Below are 6,253 nucleotides of genomic sequence, written 5' to 3' on the forward strand. Positions count from 1 at the left end.
CATTGTGTCTTATTGCGTGGTGGAATGGTAATACGGTTATAGTTTGGAGCTGAATTAATCATCATACGGAAATGTTTGGATGGAAATGAGGAGAGTTATTTATTGAAAACAGCAGGAACATTTTACTGATGTGCTTGACTGAAGTTTTTTCCTCATCTCCTCAAGTGCATCACTTGATCATACCATCCATCTTCCCCCTGTAGAGGAGAGGGAAAACAAACACCATTGAAATTAATCATTAAAACCAGACACAACAGCAGCAAATGTATGAACACTGCTCACACTCACTACTATGCAACTAGATAATCTTACATTTTGTTTTCCGGTATAAGCTATAAGGGCTCTATTCAATCAGATCCGCGTCAGCCGACATCTGCATAGCGGTTGTTTTGGTGCTATCGCGGTGTCAGAGGTTGAACTGCATTAGAGCTGTCAAATCCACAAGCGGCTTTTGGCATTATACCTAAAGTGGACATTTCCATTGGAAATCCCYTGCAGCCTTGTTTACAAATTAAAACACTGGAATGTGAGATGTAACATAATCTAGCCTACACCTCGATTACGCTGATAGACACCCTCATTATTTTGTTGAATGATTTTCAATTTGAGCGTCATTATTTCTATAAAGCCTACACACGTTCTGAACTTCTAARGTTAGTGGGACGGGTGTGGCTGCTCACCAATTTGACAGGTCCAAAGCAGTTACACCTCCGACACCACCAAAACATTAGTGTCGGCTTTCGCCGGTTAACGCTTGATCTGATTGAATCTAGGCCGAAACGTGGTACAGTTCCATCAACAAAAGCAATCAATAAGAAACAAACTTGAAAATCAGGCATTGTTTTAGAGAAGTGAGGCTTACATAGATGCTAAGTAACTAATGAGTATAGCTCAGTACATTTGTTGACATTCAGACTAACTTCGATGTTCAGAAGAATCCCCTGTTTAGTATCTAGAATCCCCCATCAACCCAATCTGGAATCCTCTATTCCTCAAACCGTTCTGTGCTGCCCCCTATGAAGGGGAGATTTCCCCATAATCTGACTAGTGTGAGTCTGAGTGGATGCGTGTCTGTCTTTACTTAAATCCTTTCCACTGAGTGGCAGATGAAATTCTCCTGGTTTCACTTCTTCAGCAGTAACGTTGTTACACAACCCAGTGGAGGGGGGTGGGGGGTCAGCCTAACAAAGGCAGGCAGCGCTTTTAGCTGAGCTCTTTAGTTGTTTACCAAATCATATTTTATTTGTCACATGCGCCAAATACAACAGGTGCACCTTACAGTGAAATGCTTACAAGCCCTTAACCAACAATGCTTTAAGAAGTTAAGAAAAAAAGTGTTAAGTCAATTTTTTAAAARAAAAGTAAATAATTAAACAGCAGCAGTAAAATAACAATAGCGAGGCAATATACAGGGGGTACCGGTACAGAGTCAATGTGCAATATGTACATGTAGGTAGAGTTAAAGTGACTATGCATAGATAATAAACAGAGAGTAGCAGCAGCATAAAAGAAGGTTCTGGGTAGCCCTTTGATTAGCTGTTCAGGTCTCTGACCTCCATATAGGCTGTCTCATTGTTGTTGGTGATCAGGCCTACCACTGTTGTGTCATCTGCAAACTTGATGATGGTGTTGGAGTCGTGCCTGGCCATGCAGTCATGAGTGAACAGGGTGTACAGGAGGGACTGAGCACACACTCCTGAGGGGCCTCCGTGTTGAGGATCAGCGTGGCGGATGTGTTGTTGAAGTGTCAGTGATGACACTTGCCATATGGTCAGCGCAATCTCGGAGTACACGTCCTGGTAATCCGTCTGGCCCTGCGGCCTTGTGAATGTTGACCTGTTTAAAGGTCTTACATCGGCTATGGAGAGCGTGATCACACAGTCGTCCGGAGCTGCTGATGCTCTCATGCATGCTTCAGTGTTACTTGCCTTGAAGCGAGCATAGAAGTAATTTAGCTCGTCTGGTAGGCTCATGTCACTGTGCAGCTCGCAACTGTGCTTCCCTTTGCAGTTTGTAATAAGTTGCAAGACCTGCCACATCCAACGAGCGTCGATGCCGGTGTAGTACGATTCAATCTTAGTCCTGTATTGATCCTTTGCCTGTTTGATGGATCGTCGGAAGGCAAAGTGTGATTTCTTATAAGCTTCCGGGTTAGAGTCCCCCTCCTTGAAAGCAGAATCTCTACCCTTTAGCTCAGTGATATAGTTGCCTATAATCCATGGCTTCTGGTTGGGGTATGTACGTATGATCACTGTGGGGACGACGGCATCGAGGCACTTATTGATGAAGCCAGTGATGTGGTGTACACCTCAATGCCTTTGGAAGAATCGCGGAACATATTCCAGTCTGTGCTAGCAAAACAGTCCTGTAACTTAGCATCTGCTTCATCTGACCACTTTCTTATTGACCGAGTCACTGGTGCTTCCTGCTTTAGTTTTTGCTTGTAAGCAGGAATCAGGAGGATATAATTATGGTCAGATTTGCCAAATGCAGGGCGAGGGAGGGCTTTGTCTGCGTCTCTGTGTGTGGAGTAAAGGTGGTCTAGAGTTTTTTTTCTTCTGGTTGCACATTTAACATGTTGGTTAAAATGAAGTAAAATGGATTTAAATTTCCCTACATTAATGTCCCCAGCCACTAGGAGAGCTGCTTCTGGATGAGCGTTTTCCTGTTTGCTTATGGCCATATATAGCTCATTGACTGCGGTCTTAGTGCCAGTATCGGTTTGTGGTGGTAAATATACAGCTACGAAAAATACAGATGAAAACTCTCTTTGTAAATAGTGTGGTCTACAACTTATCTTGAGATAATCTACCTCAGGCGAGCAAAACCTCGAGACTTCCTTAGATTTCGTGCACCAGCTGTTGTTTACAAAATGCATAGAATGCCACTCCTTGTCTTACCAGAGACCGCTGTTCTATCCTGCCGAAAAAGCTTAAAACATGCCAGCTGTATGTTATTCATGTCGTCGTTCAGCCACGACTGGGTGAAACATAAGATACTACACTTTTTAATGTCCCGTTGGTAAGAGATACCTGATTGTAGGTCATCTATTTTATTATCGATTYATCGTACGTTGGCTAATAGGAACGACGGTAAAGGTAGATTACCCCCTTTGCGACGGATCCTTACAAGGCACCCGGACCTTCGTCCTCCATACCTCCATCTCTTTCTCCTGCGAATGATGGGGATGAGGGCCTTGTCGATCGTCTGAAGTAAGTCCTTCCCATCCAACTCGTTCAAGAAAAATMATTCCTCCAGTATGGTTTGAGTAATCGCTGTCCTGATATCTAGAAGCTCTTTTCGGTCATAAGAAACAGTGGCAGAAACATTATGTACAAAATAAGTTACAAATAACGCGAAAAAACATACACAATAGCACAATTGGTTACGGGATCGTAAAACGGTAGCCATCTCCATCGGCGACATTCTCAACATTCTCAAGGCTACCTGAGAAGGGGGCAGTATCTAGTAGCGGCCCAATGCGCCTACCCACCAGGCTACCTGAGAAGAGGGCAGTATGTGTCCCCCCAGAGATCCTTAGTTCTACAACAACTGTTATTCGAGTTTCACTCGCTGTCGTGGCCCCCCGTAGCTCTCTATTGCAATGAGTCGATATGCTGCCACACCATGTTACTAGGGCCACACTTGAAGTATTCAGTGACCTTGCATTTGACAATGCTGTTGACTCTGCTGTCTAGACTATGCTGTCCAAGTTCACCGAGGAGATTGGGTTCATTCATTCTAAAGTGTGATGCCACTGAATGATAGGGGATTAGTTTCTCCCCTAGCAGGTGTTGACGTGTTGCATTCCATTTGATCAGTGGACATTCCCACATTTTGTCCTTGGATGGAGCACCCTCTCTCAGGCAATACGGCCTGTCAGGGTACAGGCAGGCGGAGGAGTGGATGTGTCTGAACTCAGGCCTCATCCTCTGTGATTAGTGCGCACAGTTTTCCACAGGCAGCCTTCTGTCAATAACAGGATGATTGGAGGCGCTGGGATACCGCCTGCAGGGACCAGGTGAGGAAGCTGCATTCATTTGCAACTCTGAGAAGAAAAGAGTCAGCGGAGGGTGCTGCTTTGGGCGCTTTTCTTTGTTTGCACATATCATTTCCACTCTAATGAACACTGCACAATAGTGGGCCTTTGTCAGAGGGCTCAGAGGTAAGCTCAAACAATATTTACATTTTGCATAGGTCTTTACAGGGCCTGAGGAACAATACAACCGTTTCCCCTCTGTGTGTGGAACTTAGCATGAAAGGGATTCAACGATCGTGGAGGAGAAATATTTGATTTCATGTTTTCTTACCACACAGCTATATTCAAGCTGACCATGAGCCAGAAACAGAATTACTGAAACATTTTGGAGTGGAAAAAAGCAAAAGCTTTTATGTCTCCAACCAAATTCAGCACTGGAGTTCTCTCTCCATCTTCAACTACTAGCATGCAGGTGGACAAAACACTCCTGCCATGCTCTGTGTCCCTGCCAAAGTGGAAGTGCTGTGCCTCTGTGATGAGGTCCCAGGATGTTTCCCAGAGCAGCTTGCTCTGTCTTAGGGATTGGAGAGAGTGAGAGAGAACCCTCCCTCATGGGCCTCTGACAGTGAGAAGCTGTAGAAAAATCGTTTGACACTTTCACAGCTTCCCAAAAGCACCAAGCTCATTACAATTCTAAATATTGCCGCTGGTTTCTATGCTCGCCTGCCCTGTTGGTRTCCCTATTCGCAACATTCATAAGGATGAATACTTTGCTTTTTAAACTTTGATTTGGTGTTAGATCCATATTTACAGTGCATTTGTAAAATATTCACACCCCTTCCCTTTGTCCACATTGTTACGTTACAGCCATATTCTAAAATGGATAAAAGTTTCCCTCCCTCAATCTACACACAATACCCCATAATGACAAAGCAAAAACAGGTTTTTAGAAATTTCTGCAAATGTATTAAAAATAAAAAACTGAAAAATCACATTTACATACACTATATGTATTCAGACCCTTTACTCAGTACTTTGTTGAAGCAGCTTTGGGAGCAATTGCAGCCTCAAATGTTCTTGGGTATAACACTACAAGCATGGCACATCTGTKTTTGGGGAGTTTCTCCCATTCTTCTTTGCAGATCCTCTCAAGCTCTGTCAGGTTGGATGGGTAGCGTCACAGCACAGCTATTTTCAGGTCTCTCCAGAGATGTTCGATCAGGTTCAAGTCTGGGCTTTGGCTGGACCACTCAAGGTAATTCAGAGACTTGTCCTGAAGCCACTCCTGCGCTGTCTTGGCTCTGTGCTTAGTGTTGTTGTCCTGTTGGAAGGTGAACCTTCATCCCAGTCTGAGGTCCTGAGTGCTCTGGAGTAGGTTTTCATCAAGGATCTCTGTAGTTTGCTCCGTTCATGTTTGCCTCGGTCCTGACTAGTCTCCCAGTCGCTGCCACTGAAAAACATCCCCACAGCATGATGCTGCCACCACCATGCTTCACCGTAGGGATGGTGCCAGGTTTCCTCCAGACGTGACGCTTGGCATTCAGACCAAAGAGTTCAATCTTGGTTTCATCAGACTAGAGAATCTTATTTCTCATTGTCTCAGAGTCCTTTAGGTGCCTTTTGGTAAACTCCAATCGGGCTGTCATTTTCCTTTTACTGAAGAGTGGCTTCCGTCTGGCCCCTCTACTATAAATTCCTGATTGGTGGAGTGCTGCAGAGATGGTTGTCCTTCTGGAAGGTTCTCCCATCTACACAGAGGAACTCTGGAGCTCTCTCAGAGTGACCATTCGGTTCTTGGTCACCTCCCTGACCAAATACCTTTTCCCCCGATTGCTCCTTTTGGCTGGGTGCCAGCTCTAGGAAGAGTCTTGGTGGTTCCAAACTTCTTCCATTTAAGAATTATGGCGACCACTGTGTTCTTGGGGACCTTAAATGCTGCAGAAATGTTTTGGTACCCTTCCCGAGATCTGTGCCTCGACACAATCCTTTCTCGGAGCTCTACGGACAATTCCTTCGACCTCATGGCTTGGTTTTTGCTCTGACATGCACTGTCAACTGTGGGCCCTTATATAGACAGGTGTGTGTCTTTCCATATCATGTCCAATCAATTGAATTCACCACAGGTGGTAGAAACATCTCAACATTTTAGAATAAGGCTGTAACGTAACAAAATGCTTTCCGAATGTGCTGTATCTGACTAAGTACATTCAAGAGCATTGGTGCATCATAGACTTTCCTTTTAAAAGCTATGATGCACAAACTTTCAGATGCAGT

Source organism: Salvelinus sp. IW2-2015, linkage group LG23 (genome assembly GCF_002910315.2).
Source record: "Salvelinus sp. IW2-2015 linkage group LG23, ASM291031v2, whole genome shotgun sequence".
Classification (NCBI taxonomy): Eukaryota; Metazoa; Chordata; class Actinopteri; order Salmoniformes; family Salmonidae; genus Salvelinus; species Salvelinus sp. IW2-2015.